The sequence below is a fragment of the Brachionichthys hirsutus genome, unplaced genomic scaffold, assembly GCF_040956055.1.
Source record: "Brachionichthys hirsutus isolate HB-005 unplaced genomic scaffold, CSIRO-AGI_Bhir_v1 contig_1145, whole genome shotgun sequence".
NCBI classification, from domain to species: Eukaryota; Metazoa; Chordata; class Actinopteri; order Lophiiformes; family Brachionichthyidae; genus Brachionichthys; species Brachionichthys hirsutus.
The window spans coordinates 677405-693335 of record NW_027180315.1 but is presented as its reverse complement, the minus strand read 5'-3'; the positions used below and the strand labels follow the sequence as shown (position 1 = coordinate 693335).

Genomic DNA, 15931 nt, shown 5'->3' with positions numbered 1-15931 from the left:
ATCTTTGATGTTCAACATCTTTTATTTGATCTGTATCTTTGATGTTCATCATCTTTTATTTGATCTGTATCTTTGATGTTCATCATCTTTTATTTGATTTGTATCTTTGATGTTCATCATCTTTTAATTTGATCTTTGATCAGTGATTGAACAGCTGTGATTGGACAGCAAAGAATGAACCTTTTTGTATCGAGACAGGATGGATCTCAGAATTAAATGTGTTCCAAGATTGATCAAGAAGTTGATTGCATGCTTAATTTCTTTGGAAAATCTTTACGCCGGATGCCTGGATACAAAGAACATCTCCCCGTCGGGGAACCGAACCCCGGTCTTCCGCGTGACAGGCGGAGATACAAGGTGACGCCCGCTGGGAAAGTTTTTTTTTTTTGTTATACACGGCGCTCCGCCGAGTTTGGACAGTCGTGTTTATATACTTCCTTTTCGCCGCAGCTTTCGTCTACGGCCATACCACTCTGAACACGCCCGATCTCGTCCGATCTCGGAAGCTGAGCAGGGTCGGGCCTGGTTAGTACTTGGATGGGAGACCGCCTGGGAATACCAGGTGCCGTAAGCTTTTCCTCATCCCTGAGGCTGCGGGCAAACAAAATGGAATTTTTTCATCCAAAAGTCGGAAATCAAGATGGTTGTCAATTTGAAGACTTGTGATTGACGACTTTCCTTGAGCAGTTGATTGATTTCATAGGTTGATTTTATTTATTTATTTATTTTTAATGACACAAGCATGGATGACGCCAGAGTAAAATGACCATGTGTGATTATATATATAAAATTGTGCTTCCTTTGATTTTTAGATATTTTATTTGATCTGTATATTTGATGTTCATCATCTTTTAATTTGATCTTTGATCAGTGATTGAACAGCTGCGATTGGACAGCAGAGATTGGACCTTTTTTGTATCCACACAGGATCGATTTCAGAATTAAATGTATTCCAAGATGATCAAGATCAAGAAGTTTAATGCATGAATAATTCTTTTGGAAAATATTTTCGCCGGATGCCATTTTTTGTGTTCTATGCTTTCGCCACAAGAGGGCGTAAGTACTCTGATGCTGAGAAATAGGGACTGCAGAAGAAGCGAGAGGAGCGAGAGAGAGAATGAGAGAAGAAGAATGCAGAGTTGATGTTCCAGAGCGAGTTGTACTCAAGATGTACTAAAGGTGCACTAAAGATGTACTAAAGATGTACTAAAGATGTACTAAAGATGTTCTGATAAAGTTAAGTGGTTGGAACTGCTACTGCCTTCTTATTTCCAACCAACACCACACCATTCCTGATGCAACTCTCTGCATTTATCCGGGCTTGAGACCGGCACAAGGGAGATACTAGCAATGCTACGTTAGCTCCTGCTAACCGCACTACCCGTACTACCATGAGGCTGCATTGCCCTGTATGGTTTGATTTGTATCTTTGATGTTCATCATCTTTTATTTGATCTGTATCTTTGATGTTCATCATCTTTTATTTGATCTGTATCTTTGATGTTCATCATCTTTTATTTGATCTGTATCTTTGATGTTCATCATCTTTTATTTGATTTGTATCTTTGATGTTCATCATCTTTTAATTCGATCTTTGATCAGTGATTGAACAGCTGTGATTGGACAGCAAAGAATGAACCTTTTTGTATCGAGACAGGATGGATCTCAGAATTAAATGTGTTCCAAGATTGATCAAGAAGTTGATTGCATGCTTAATTTCTTTGGAAAATATTTACGCCGGATGCCTGGATACAAAGAACATCTCCCCGTCGGGGAACCGAACCCCGGTCTTCCGCGTGACAGGCGGAGATACAAGGTGACGCCCGCTGGGAAAGTATTTGTTTTTTTTTAATACACGGCGGTCTGCCGAGTTTGGACAGTCGTGTTTATATACTGTCCTTTTCGCCACGGCTTTCGTGTACGGCCATACCACTCTGAACACGCCCGGTCTCGTCCGATCTCGGAAGCTAAGCAGGGTCGGGCCTGGTTGGTACTTGGGTGGGAGACCGCCTGGGAATACCGGGTGCCGTAAGCTTTTCCTCATCCCTGAGGCTGCGGGCAAACAAAATGGAATTTTTTCATCCAAAAGTCGGAAATCAAGATGGTTGTCAATTTGAAGACTTGTGATTGATGACTTTCCTTGAGCAGTTGATTGATTTCATAGGTTGATTTTATTTATTTATTTGTAATGACACAAGCATGGATGACGCCAGAGTAAAATGACCATGTGTGATTATATATATAAAATTGTGCTTCCTTTGATTTGTAGATATTTTATTTGATCTGTATATTTGATGTTCATCATCTTTTAATTTGATCTTTGATCAGTGATTGAACAGCTGCGATTGGACAGCAGAGATTGGACCTTTTTTGTATCCAGACAGGATCGATTTCAGAATTAAATGTATTCCAAGATGATCAAGATCAAGAAGTTTATTGCATGCATAATTATTTTGGAAAATATTTTCGCCGGATGCCATTTTTTGTGTTCTATGCTTTCGCCACAAGAGGGCGTAAGTACTCTGATGCTGAGAAATAGGGACTGCAGAAGAAGCGAGAGGAGCGAGAGAGAGAATGAGAGAAGAAGAATGCAGAGTTGATGTTCCAGAGCGAGTTGTACTCAAGATGTACTAAAGGTGCACTAAAGATGTACTAAAGATGTACTAAAGATGTACTAAAGATGTACTAAAGATGTTCTGATAAAGTTAAGTGGTTGGAACTGCTACTGCCTTCTTATTTCCAACCAACACCACACCATTCCTGATGCAACTCTCTGCATTTATCCGGGCTTGAGACTGGCACAAGGGAGATACTAGCAATGCTACGTTAGCTCCTGCTAACCGCACTACCCGTACTACCATGAGACTGCATTGCCCTGTATGGTTTGATTTGTATCTTTGATGTTCATCATCTTTTATTTGATCTGTATCTTTGATGTTCATCATCTTTTATTTGATCTGTATCTTTGATGTTCATCATCTTTTATTTGATCTGTATCTTTGATGTTCATCATCTTTTAATTTGATCTTTGATCAGTGATTGAACAGCTGTGATTGGACAGCAAAGAATGAACCTTTTTGTATCGAGACAGGATGGATCTCAGAATTAAATGTGTTCCAAGATTGATCAAGAAGTTGATTGCATGCTTAATTTCTTTGGAAAATCTTTACGCCGGATGCCTGGATACAAAGAACATCTCCCCGTCGGGGAACCGAACCCCGGTCTTCCGCGTGACAGGCGGAGATACAAGGTGACGCCCGCTGGGAAAGTATTTTTTTTTTGTTATACACGGCGCTCCGCCGAGTTTGGACAGTCGTGTTTATATACTTCCTTTTCGCCGCAGCTTTCGTCTACGGCCATACCACTCTGAACACGCCCGATCTCGTCCGATCTCGGAAGCTGAGCAGGGTCGGGCCTGGTTAGTACTTGGATGGGAGACCGCCTGGGGATACCAGGTGCCGTAAGCTTTTCCTCATCCCTGAGGCTGCGGGCAAACAAAATGGAATTTTTTCATCCAAAAGTCGGAAATCAAGATGGTTGTCAATTTGAAGACTTGTGATTGATGACTTTCCTTGAGCAGTTGATTGATTTCATAGGTTGATTTTATTTATTTATTTATTTTTAATGACACAAGCATGGATGACGCCAGAGTAAAATGACCATGTGTGATTATATATATAAAATTGTGCTTCCTTTGATTTTTAGATATTTTATTTGATCTGTATATTTGATGTTCATCATCTTTTAATTTGATCTTTGATCAGTGATTGAACAGCTGCGATTGGACAGCAGAGATTGGACCTTTTTTGTATCCACACAGGATCGATTTCAGAATTAAATGTATTCCAAGATGATCAAGATCAAGAAGTTTAATGCATGAATAATTCTTTTGGAAAATATTTTCGCCGGATGCCATTTTTTGTGTTCTATGCTTTCGCCACAAGAGGGCGTAAGTACTCTGATGCTGAGAAATAGGGACTGCAGAAGAAGCGAGAGGAGCGAGAGAGAGAATGAGAGAAGAAGAATGCAGAGTTGATGTTCCAGAGCGAGTTGTACTCAAGATGTACTAAAGGTGCACTAAAGATGTACTAAAGATGTACTAAAGATGTACTAAAGATGTTCTGATAAAGTTAAGTGGTTGGAACTGCTACTGCCTTCTTATTTCCAACCAACACCACACCATTCCTGATGCAACTCTCTGCATTTATCCGGGCTTGAGACCGGCACAAGGGAGATACTAGCAATGCTACGTTAGCTCCTGCTAACCGCACTACCCGTACTACCATGAGGCTGCATTGCCCTGTATGGTTTGATTTGTATCTTTGATGTTCATCATCTTTTATTTGATCTGTATCTTTGATGTTCATCATCTTTTATTTGATCTGTATCTTTGATGTTCATCATCTTTTATTTGATCTGTATCTTTGATGTTCATCATCTTTTATTTGATTTGTATCTTTGATGTTCATCATCTTTTAATTCGATCTTTGATCAGTGATTGAACAGCTGTGATTGGACAGCAAAGAATGAACCTTTTTGTATCGAGACAGGATGGATCTCAGAATTAAATGTGTTCCAAGATTGATCAAGAAGTTGATTGCATGCTTAATTTCTTTGGAAAATATTTACGCCGGATGCCTGGATACAAAGAACATCTCCCCGTCGGGGAACCGAACCCCGGTCTTCCGCGTGACAGGCGGAGATACAAGGTGACGCCCGCTGGGAAAGTATTTGTTTTTTTTTTAATACACGGCGGTCTGCCGAGTTTGGACAGTCGTGTTTATATACTGTCCTTTTCGCCACGGCTTTCGTGTACGGCCATACCACTCTGAACACGCCCGGTCTCGTCCGATCTCGGAAGCTAAGCAGGGTCGGGCCTGGTTGGTACTTGGATGGGAGACCGCCTGGGAATACCGGGTGCCGTAAGCTTTTCCTCATCCCTGAGGCTGCGGGCAAACAAAATGGAATTTTTTCATCCAAAAGTCGGAAATCAAGATGGTTGTCAATTTGAAGACTTGTGATTGATGACTTTCCTTGAGCAGTTGATTGATTTCATAGGTTGATTTTATTTATTTATTTGTAATGACACAAGCATGGATGACGCCAGAGTAAAATGACCATGTGTGATTATATATATAAAATTGTGCTTCCTTTGATTTGTAGATATTTTATTTGATCTGTATATTTGATGTTCATCATCTTTTAATTTGATCTTTGATCAGTGATTGAACAGCTGCGATTGGACAGCAGAGATTGGACCTTTTTTGTATCCAGACAGGATCGATTTCAGAATTAAATGTATTCCAAGATGATCAAGATCAAGAAGTTTATTGCATGCATAATTATTTTGGAAAATATTTTCGCCGGATGCCATTTTTTGTGTTCTATGCTTTCGCCACAAGAGGGCGTAAGTACTCTGATGCTGAGAAATAGGGACTGCAGAAGAAGCGAGAGGAGCGAGAGAGAGAATGAGAGAAGAAGAATGCAGAGTTGATGTTCCAGAGCGAGTTGTACTCAAGATGTACTAAAGGTGCACTAAAGATGTACTAAAGATGTACTAAAGATGTACTAAAGATGTACTAAAGATGTTCTGATAAAGTTAAGTGGTTGGAACTGCTACTGCCTTCTTATTTCCAACCAACACCACACCATTCCTGATGCAACTCTCTGCATTTATCCGGGCTTGAGACCGGCACAAGGGAGATACTAGCAATGCTACGTTAGCTCCTGCTAACCGCACTACCCGTACTACCATGAGGCTGCATTGCCCTGTATGGTTTGATTTGTATCTTTGATGTTCATCATCTTTTATTTGATCTGTATCTTTGATGTTCATCATCTTTTATTTGATCTGTATCTTTGATGTTCATCATCTTTTATTTGATCTGTATCTTTGATGTTCATCATCTTTTATTTGATTTGTATCTTTGATGTTCATCATCTTTTAATTTGATCTTTGATCAGTGATTGAACAGCTGTGATTGGACAGCAAAGAATGAACCTTTTTTGTGTCGAGACAGGATGGATCTCAGAATTAAATGTGTTCCAAGATTGATCAAGAAGTTGATTGCATGCTTAATTTCTTTGGAAAATATTTACGCCGGATGCCTGGATACAAAGAACATCTCCCCGTCGGGGAACCGAACCCCGGTCTTCCGCGTGACAGGCGGAGATACAAGGTGACGCCCGCTGGGAAAGTATTTGTTTTTTTTTAATACACGGCGGTCTGCCGAGTTTGGACAGTCGTGTTTATATACTGTCCTTTTCGCCACGGCTTTCGTCTACGGCCATACCACTCTGAACACGCCCGATCTCGTCCGATCTCGGAAGCTAAGCAGGGTCGGGCCTGGTTGGTACTTGGATGGGAGACCGCCTGGGAATACCGGGTGCCGTAAGCTTTTCCTCATCCCTGAGGCTGCGGGCAAACAAAATGGAATTTTTTCATCCAAAAGTCGGAAATCAAGATGGTTGTCAATTTGAAGACTTGTGATTGATGACTTTCCTTGAGCAGTTGATTGATTTCATAGGTTGATTTTATTTATTTATTTGTAATGACACAAGCATGGATGACGCCAGAGTAAAATGACCATGTGTGATTATATATATAAAATTGTGCTTCCTTTGATTTGTAGATATTTTATTTGATCTGTATATTTGATGTTCATCATCTTTTAATTTGATCTTTGATCAGTGATTGAACAGCTGCGATTGGACAGCAGAGATTGGACCTTTTTTGTATCCAGACAGGATCGATTTCAGAATTAAATGTATTCCAAGATGATCAAGATCAAGAAGTTTATTGCATGCATAATTATTTTGGAAAATATTTTCGCCGGATGCCATTTTTTGTGTTCTATGCTTTCGCCACAAGAGGGCGTAAGTACTCTGATGCTGAGAAATAGGGACTGCAGAAGAAGCGAGAGGAGCGAGAGAGAGAATGAGAGGAGAAGAATGCAGAGTTGATGTTCCAGAGCGAGTTGTACTCAAGATGTACTAAAGGTGCACTAAAGATGTACTAAAGATGTACTAAAGATGTACTAAAGATGTTCTGATAAAGTTAAGTGGTTGGAACTGCTACTGCCTTCTTATTTCCAACCAACACCACACCATTCCTGATGCAACTCTCTGCATTTATCCGGGCTTGAGACCGGCACAAGGGAGATACTAGCAATGCTACGTTAGCTCCTGCTAACCGCACTACCCGTACTACCATGAGGCTGCATTGCCCTGTATGGTTTGATTTGTATCTTTGATGTTCATCATCTTTTATTTGATCTGTATCTTTGATGTTCATCATCTTTTATTTGATCTGTATCTTTGATGTTCATCATCTTTTATTTGATTTGTATGTTTGATGTTCATCATCTTTCAATTTGATCTTTGATCAGTGATTGAACAGCTGTGATTGGACAGCAAAGAATGAACCTTTTTGTAACGAGACAGGATGGATCTCAGAATTAAATGTGTTCCAAGATTGATCAAGACGTTGATTGCATGCTTAATTTCTTTGGAAAATATTTACGCCGGATGCCTGGATACAAAGAACATCTCCCTGTCGGGGAACTGAGCCCCTGTCTTCCGCGTGACAGGCGGAGATACAAGGTGACGCCCGCTGGGAAAGTATTCTTTTTTTTGGAATACACGGCGGTCCGCCGAGTTTGGACAGTCGTGTTTATATACTGTCCTTTTCGCCGCGGCTTTCGTCTATGGCCATACCACTCTGAACATGCCCGATCTCGTTTGATCTCGGAAGCTAAGCAGGGTCGGGCCTGGTTAGTACTTGGATGGGAGACCGTCTGGGAATACCAGGTGCCGCGAGCTTTTCCTCATCCCTGAGGCTGCGGGCAAACAAAATGGAATTTTTTCATCCAAAAGTCGGAAATCAAGATGGTTGTCAATTTGAAGACTTGTGATTGATGACTTTCCTTGAGCAGTTGATTGATTTCATAGGTTGATTTTATTTATTTATTTATTTTTAATGACACAAGCATGGATGACGCCAGAGTAAAATGACCATGTGTGATTATATATATAAAATTGTGCTTCCTTTGATTTTTAGATATTTTATTTGATCTGCATATTTGATGTTCATCATCTTTTAATTTGATCTTTGATCAGTGACTGAACAGCTGCGATTGGACAGCAGAGATTGGACCTTTTTTGTATCCAGACAGGATCGATTTCAGAATTAAATGTATTCCAAGATGATCAAGATCAAGAAGTTTAATGCATGAATAATTCTTTTGGAAAATATTTTCGCCGGATGCCATTTTTGTGTTCTATGCTTTCGCCACAAGAGGGCGTAAGTACTCTGATGCTGAGAAATAGGGACTGCAGAAGAAGCGAGAGGAGCGAGAGAGAGAATGAGAGAAGAAGAATGCAGAGTTGATGTTCCAGTGCGAGTTGTACTCAAGATGTACTAAAGATGCACTAAAGATGTACTAAAGATGTACTAAAGATGTACTAAAGATGTACTAAAGATGTTCTGATAAAGTTAAGTGGTTGGAACTGCTACTGCCTTCTTATTTCCAACCAACACCACACCATTCCTGATGCAACTCTCTGCATTTATCCGGGCTTGAGACCGGCACAAGGGAGAAACTAGCAATGCTACGTTAGCTCCTGCTAACCGCACTACCGGTACTACCATGAGGCTGCATTGCCCTGTATGGTTTGATTTGTATCTTTGATGTTCATCATCTTTTATTTGATCTGTATCTTTGATGTTCATCATCTTTTATTTGATCTGTATCTTTGATGTCCATCATCTTTTATTTGATTTGTATCTTTGATGTTCATCATCTTTTAATTTGATCTTTGATCAGTGATTGAACAGCTGTGATTGGACAGCAAAGAATGAACCTTTTTTGTATCGAGACAGGATGGATCTCAGAATTAAATGTGTTCCAAGATTGATCAAGATCAAGAAGTTTATTGCATGAATAATTCTTTTGGAAAATATTTTCGCCGGATGCCATTTTTTGTGTTCTATGCTTTCGCCACAAGAGGGCGAAAGTACTCTGATGCTGAGAAATAGGGACTGCAGAAGAAGCGAGAGGAGCGAGAGAGAGAATGAGAGAAGAAGAATGCAGAGTTGATGTTCCAGTGCGAGTTGTACTCAAGATGTACTAAAGATGCACTAAAGATGTACTAAAGATGCACTAAAGATGTACTAAAGATGTACTAAAGATGCACTAAAGATGCACTAAAGATGCACTAAAGATGTACTAAAGATGCACTAAAGATGTACTAAAGATGTACTAAAGATGCACTAAAGATGCACTAAAGATGTACGAAAGATGTACTAAAGATGTACTAAAGATGTACTAAAGATCCAATAAAAATGTACTAAAGATGTACTAAAGATGTTCCAGCGTGAGTTGTACTAAAGGTCAAGATCAAGAAGTTGATTGCATGCTTAATTCCTTTGGAAAGTATTTACGCCAGACACCTGGATACAAAGAACATCTCCCCGTTGGGGAATCTAACCCCAGTCTTCCGCGTGACAGGCGGAGATACTGTCCACTATACTAACGAGGAAGACAAATACGCGCAAGGTGATGCCCGCTGGGAAAGTATTTTGTTTTTTTAGATACACAGCGGTCCGCTGAGTTTGGACAGTCGTGTTTATATACTGTCCTTTTCGCTGCGGTTTTCGTCTACGGCCATACCACTCCGAACACGCCCGATCTCGCCCGATCTCGTCCGATCTCGGGGATAAGCTTTTCCTCATCCCTGAGGCTGCGGGCAAACAAAATGGAATTTTTTCATCCAAAAGTCGGAAATCAAGATGGGTGTCAATTTGAAGACTTGTGATTAATGACTTTTCTTGAGCTCACTGCATTTAGAGGGAGGGATGACAGGCTGAAGGCACAGTAGCATAGCATAGGAGCAAAGCATAGTTAGCTCTGGCTAAACCTTCTTTTACACAGGATGAGCTGATAGACTCATCTGGGTCAGTTGTTTCCCTGCCAGTGCTGTCCATGGGCTGAAACATCACGAAAAACCTGAGATTCCAGGAAGCCAGTTTTATCTTTCTAGTTTGGTCCTCAACTGCACAGAAATGAATCAAATGAGTTAGATCCAGAGGGATAAATTCTTTCATTTTGTCTCCATGACCTCAGCTCAAATTGTTACTCTTAAATTGTATTTTACAAATTCAAATCATTGTTCTGAATAAATCAATTCTTACATGGTAAAGCTCCACTTGATCCGTGGAATACGATTTCAGCTATGAGAGAGCTTTGTGTGTTTCACTGCTGTGGTGGAAACCCGTCAAGAGGTGGAGGAATACGCTAGTCTTCACGATGACGCCTTGCTTCTTCCCCTGGGCACATTTGGAGCGGCAGCACCCCCTCCCCTGGAGGGGAAAAGGGAAAACGTCCAGAGTTTCAAAACATCAAAGCATACAGGCATTACACAATACCAAACCATTGTGAACTCAAAGCATAACATCAAAGCAAAGCAGCATTGCACGGTGGTTCTTACTGTTGTCGGAGGTGCCGAACCCCACCAGTTTCATATGCACATTCGCCGAACCCATCTTTAGTGGGAAAAAAAATAAAATGTGATTTCTTTCAAATTCAAGACATATTTATATGATTTTTTTTAATGGTGCATAAAATGAACCGTGTGTGATCATCATCAAAGTGTGGGTGCACTGGAGGTGGTGGAGAGCCGGGTTGTGTCGGTTGGGCCTCGCCGGACTGGGGCCAGAGTTTGGGTGCCCTGGAGGTGGTGGAGAGACGGGTTGTAGCGGTCTGGCCTCGCCGGACTGGGGCCAGAGTGTGGGTGACTTGGAGGTGGTGGAGAGACGGGTTGTGGCGGTCTGGCCTTGCCGGACGGGGGCCAGAGTGTGGGTGCCTGGGAGGTGGTGGAGAGCCGGGTTGTGTCGGTCGGGCATCCCCGGACTGGGGCCAGAATGTGGGGTAGGGGGGGGCATCTCCCTCTTCAGCCCAGCGTGGGTGAGGTGAGGTCGGGCAGTGTTCTGCGACGGGTGGGTGGGCCTTGGGAGATGGGCAGAGAGGGAGAGAGGGAGAGGAGGGACATCCAGGATCCACCCTGTGAAGACCAAAATGATCAACAGGGTATAATATAGTCAATGTGAGCTTCGGACCACAAGCCGAGTTTGAATCAGCAGCTTTTCCTATGGTCAGCATGTGTCTGCACCACGACCTGAGTGATAGGTTTCAGGCAGTTGGCACCTGCGCCAAACGAGCCGGGCTCATCGCTTCTCGGCCTTTTGGCTAAGATCAAGTGTAGTATCTGTTCTTATCAGTTTAATATCTGATATGTCCTCTATTAGAGGACACCATATTAAGCGGATTTTTAGAACTGGGGGCTGAGAAAGGGGCTTGCCTCACTCGCTCTACGCATCGACCTGGTATTGCAGTGCTGCCATGAACGGTGCACCCTCCTTCTGCGTTGTGTAAAACCAATGACTGTTGCATGCTGACTGGAGATCAGTGTGGGTGATATTCTGAGATGAACCAGGACTGACAGTCTTGTTGTCAGAAATGGGGTCGGTCTGACTTTCAGTGAGAAGGTAGATTGTCTTGCTTCACTTCAGATCGTATAAATCTTTCGCCTTTTACTAAAGATTTCCGTGGAGTGGAACAACGAGAGTTGAAGTCAATTTTTTACGCCCTGCTAAAGTGGGGCGTCATTTTCCTGTGAAAAAAAGTATTTGTTATTTCCGATTAAGTGTCGTGTAGTGTACACGTGGCTGATGTGGGACGCAATCCTTCTTATTTACACTGTAGGCCTTTGATCAACTTGTGCTTTGATGTTAGAATTTTAACATTAAATCTATGGCTGCAGCATGGATCAGTGTTTCTCACTGATGGCAGCGTCTTCTTCAACTGCTCAGGAGGCGATGCACCGCCTTGATGGACAAATAATTTTCCTGCTGTGTCATAAAGCAAACACATCGTGTTTAACTCCAGATGTGGTCAAAAACAAGATCCTTCATGAGCTCACTGCATTTAGAGGGAGGGATGACAGGCTGAAGGCACAGTAGCATAGCATAGGAGCAAAGCATAGTTAGCTCTGGCTAAACCTTCCTTTACACAGGATGAGCTGATAGACTCATCTGGGTCAGTTGTTTCCCTGCCAGTGCTGTCCATGGGCTGAAACATCACGAAAAACCTGAGATTCCAGGAAGCCAGTTTTATCTTTCTAGTTTGGTCCTCAACTGCACAGAAATGAGTCAAATGAGTTAGATCCAGAGGGATCAATTCTTTCATTTTGTCTCCATGACCTCAGCTCACATTGTTACTCTTAAATTGTATTTTACAAATTCAAATCATTGATCTGAATAAATCAATTTTTACATCGTAAAGCTCCACTTGATCCGTGGAATACGATTTCAGCTATGAGAGAGCTTTGTGTGTTTCACTGCTGTGGTGGAAACCCGTCAAGAGGTGGAGGAATACGCTAGTCTTCACGATGACGCCTTGCTTCTTCCCCTGGGCACATTTGGAGCGGCAGCACCCCCTCCCCTGGAGGGGAAAAGGGAAAACGTCCAGAGTTTCAAAACATCAAAGCATACAGGCATGACACAATACCAAACCATTGTGAACTCAAAGCATAACATCAAAGCAAAGCAGCATTGCACGGTGGTTCTTACTGTTGTCGGAGGTGCCGAACCCCACCAGTTTCATATGCACATTCGCCAAACCCATCTTTAGTGGGGAAAAAAATAAAATGTGATTTCTTTCAAATTCAAGACATATTTATATGATTTTTTTTAATGGTGCATAAAATGAACCGTGTGTGATCATCATCAAAGTGTGGGTGCCCGGGAGGTGGTGGAGAGCCGGGTTGTGTCGGTCGGGCCTCGCCGGACTGGGGCCAGAGTGTGGGTGCCCTGGAGGTGGTGGAGAGACGGGTTGTAGCGGTCTGGCCTCGCCGGACGGGGGCCAGAATGTGGGGTAGGGGGGGGCATCTCCCTCTTCAGCCCAGCGTGGGTGAGGTGAGGTCGGGCAGTGTTCTGCGACGGGTGGGTGGGCCTTGGGAGATGGGCAGAGAGGGAGAGAGGGAGAGGAGGGGAAACCCCCCAACTTCCAGAGTGTGAAGGGGACGAGCGTGCTTTTCGCCTCCCAGCATCGGGCACCAGGCCTGGGCACGAGCGGCACGGCGGCACCCCCTCCCCCGGAGGGGAAAAGGGAAAACGTCCAGAGTTTCAAAACAGCTATGAGAGAGCTTTGTGTGTTTCACTGCTGTGGTGGAAACCCATCAAGAGGTGGAGAATACGCTACTCTTCACGATGACGCCTCGCCTCTTCCTCACCTGAGCAGGAAACTGTCAGGTTTGAGACGCCGTAAAAGAGTGGAAATCAGAACCAAGTCCTAAATATTCCACACCACTAAACATTTACTTGACTTGCGGTAAGACAGGAGACTGGTATCTTTCTTTCAGCAAGGGAGAATAGAGCTGCTCGAGCAGCGCCCTCTACTCTCCCAGCAAGGGAGAGTGGTCGCTTGCTAGCTTCGTCCTCGATTCTCAGAGAAACAGTTCTCTCCCAGATGGTTTTATTAGCAGATAAGAATGTGTACATGCGTAAATCACCCAGACATGAAGACTCCAACCTTGAGTAGATAGCTCTTCCAGACAACACAAGGTGTTCACTTCTTCAGTCTCGTCAGCATATAACAGATATACGATTGTCACATACGTTATGATTACAGTGAGAATTGATTATGAATCAATGATTATAAATGGCATTAAAAGAACCATGACATAATTAATGCTACTGATTGGTGAATTAATGATAAACATATTTGCAGATTTATCTAACAGAAACCACCATCACCTGGACATCCAGGATCCACCCTGTCAAGACCAAAATGATCAACAGGGTATAATATAGTCAATGTGAGCTTCGGACCACAAGCCGAGTTTGAATCAGCAGCTTTTACTATGGTCAGCATGTGTCTGCACCACGACCTGAGGGATAGGCTTCAGGCAGTTGGCACCTGCGCCAAATGAGCCGGGCTCATCGCTTCTCGGCCTTTTGGCTAAGATCAAGTGTAGTATCTGTTCTTATCAGTTTAATATCTGATATGTCCTCTATTAGAGGATACCATATTAAGCAGATTTTTAGAACTGGGAGCTGAGAAAGGGGCTTGCCTCACTCGCTCTGCGCATTGACCTGGTATTGCAGTGCTGCCAGGAACGGTGCACCCTCCTCCTGCCTTGTGTAAAACCAATGACTGTTGCATGCTGACTGGAGATCAGTGTGGGTGATATTCTGAGATGAACCAGGACTGAAAGTCTCGTTGTCAGAAATGGGGTCGGTCTGACTTTCAATGAGAGGTAGATCGCTCTTGCTTCACTTCAGATCGTATAAATCTTTCGCCTTTTACTAAAGATTTCCGTGGAGTGGAACAACGAGAGTTGAAGCCAATTTTTTACGCCCCGCTAAAGTGGGGCGTCCTTTCCCTGTGAAAAAAAGTATTTGTTATTTCCAATTAAGTGTAGTGTAGTGTACACGTGGCTAATGTGGGACGCAATCCTTCTTATATGCACTGTAGGCCTTTGATCAACTTGTGCTTTGATGTTAGAATTTTAACATTAAATCTATGGCTGCAGCATGGATCAGTGTTTCTCACTGATGGCAGCGTCTTCTTCAACTGCTCAGGAGGCGATGCACCGCCTTGATGGACAAATAATTTTCCTGCTGTGTCATAAAGCAAACACATCGTGTTTGACTCCAGATGTGGTCAAAAACAAGATCCTTCATGAGCTCACTGCATTTAGAGGGAGGGATGACAGGCTGAAGGCACAGTAGCATAGCATAGGAGCAAAGCATAGTTAGCTCTGGCTAAACCTTCCTTTACACAGGATGAGCTGATAGACTCATCTGGGTCAGTTGTTTCCCTGCCAGCGCTGTCCATGGGCTGAAACATCACGAAAAACCTGAGATTCCAGGAAGCCAGTTTTATCTTTCTAGTTTGGTCCTCAACTGCACAGAAATGAGTCAAATGAGTTAGATCCAGAGGGATCAATTCTTTCATTTTGTCTCCATGACCTCAGCTCAAATTGTTACTCTTAAATTGTATTTTACAAATTCAAATCATTGTTCTGAATAAATCAATTTTTACATCGTAAAGCTCCACTTGATCCGTGGAATACGATTTCAGCTATGAGAGAGCTTTGTGTGTTTCACTGCTGTGGTGGAAACCCGTCAAGAGGTGGAGGAATACGCTAGTCTTCACGATGACGCCTTGCCTCTTCCCCTGGGCACATTTGGAGCGGCAGCACCCCCTCCCCTGGAGGGGAAAAGGGAAAACGTCCAGAGTTTCAAAACATCAAAGCATACAGGCATTACACAATACCAAACCATTGTGAACTCAAAGCATAACATCAAAGCAAAGCAGCATTGCACGGTGGTTCTTACTGTTGTCGGAGGTGCCGAACCCCACCAGTTTCATATGCACATTCGCCGAACCCATCTTTAGTGGGGAAAAAAATAAAATGTGATTTCTTTCAAATTCAAGACATATTTATATGATTTTTTTTAATGGTGCATAAAATGAACCGTGTGTGATCATCATCAAAGTGTGGGTGCCCGGGAGGTGGTGGAGAGCCGGGTTGTGTCGGTCGGGCCTCGCCGGACTGGGGCCAGAGTGTGGGTGCCCTGGAGGTGGTGGAGAGATGGGTTGTAGCGGTCTGGCCTCGCCGGACAGGGGCCACAGTGTGGGTGCCCTGGAGGTGGTGGAGAGACGGCTTGTGGCGGTCTGGCCTTGCCGGACGGGGGCCAGAGTGTGGGTGACTTGGAGGTGGTGGAGAGACAGGTTGTGGCGGTCTGGCCTTGCCGGACGGGGGCCAGAGTGTGGGTGCCTGGGAGGTGGTGGAGAGCCGGGTTGTGTCGGTCGGGCATCCCCGGACTGGGGCCAGAATGTGGGGTAGGGGGGGGCATCTCCCTCTT

At 43.3% G+C, this 15931-nt stretch overlaps 10 non-coding genes across 10 annotated transcripts; all 10 read left to right on the top strand.

Annotated features, from left to right (window-relative positions):
* Positions 1 to 455: 455 nt before the first annotated feature.
* LOC137912498 (5S ribosomal RNA) lies at positions 456 to 574 on the top strand. Its single transcript, XR_011106355.1, has one exon. It is a non-coding gene; the product is annotated as a 5S ribosomal RNA (ribosomal RNA).
* A 1342-nt stretch (positions 575 to 1916) lies between these two features.
* Positions 1917 to 2035, top strand: LOC137912327 (5S ribosomal RNA). Its single transcript, XR_011106205.1, has one exon. It is a non-coding gene; the product is annotated as a 5S ribosomal RNA (ribosomal RNA).
* Positions 2036 to 3348: 1313 nt separating this feature from the next.
* On the top strand, positions 3349 to 3467 carry LOC137912335 (5S ribosomal RNA). Its single transcript, XR_011106212.1, has one exon. It is a non-coding gene; the product is annotated as a 5S ribosomal RNA (ribosomal RNA).
* A 1343-nt stretch (positions 3468 to 4810) lies between these two features.
* Positions 4811 to 4929, top strand: LOC137912324 (5S ribosomal RNA). The gene has a single exon (XR_011106202.1). It is a non-coding gene; the product is annotated as a 5S ribosomal RNA (ribosomal RNA).
* A 1350-nt stretch (positions 4930 to 6279) lies between these two features.
* On the top strand, positions 6280 to 6398 carry LOC137912489 (5S ribosomal RNA). Its single transcript, XR_011106346.1, has one exon. It is a non-coding gene; the product is annotated as a 5S ribosomal RNA (ribosomal RNA).
* A 1304-nt stretch (positions 6399 to 7702) lies between these two features.
* On the top strand, positions 7703 to 7821 carry LOC137912340 (5S ribosomal RNA). The gene has a single exon (XR_011106217.1). It is a non-coding gene; the product is annotated as a 5S ribosomal RNA (ribosomal RNA).
* Positions 7822 to 11226: 3405 nt separating this feature from the next.
* On the top strand, positions 11227 to 11417 carry LOC137912352 (U2 spliceosomal RNA). Its single transcript, XR_011106228.1, has one exon. It is a non-coding gene; the product is annotated as a U2 spliceosomal RNA (small nuclear RNA).
* A 134-nt stretch (positions 11418 to 11551) lies between these two features.
* Positions 11552 to 11662, top strand: LOC137912457 (U5 spliceosomal RNA). The gene has a single exon (XR_011106314.1). It is a non-coding gene; the product is annotated as a U5 spliceosomal RNA (small nuclear RNA).
* Positions 11663 to 13998: 2336 nt separating this feature from the next.
* Positions 13999 to 14189, top strand: LOC137912349 (U2 spliceosomal RNA). Its single transcript, XR_011106225.1, has one exon. It is a non-coding gene; the product is annotated as a U2 spliceosomal RNA (small nuclear RNA).
* A 133-nt stretch (positions 14190 to 14322) lies between these two features.
* Positions 14323 to 14434, top strand: LOC137912413 (U5 spliceosomal RNA). The gene has a single exon (XR_011106272.1). It is a non-coding gene; the product is annotated as a U5 spliceosomal RNA (small nuclear RNA).
* The last annotated feature ends 1497 nt before the right edge of the window (positions 14435 to 15931 follow it).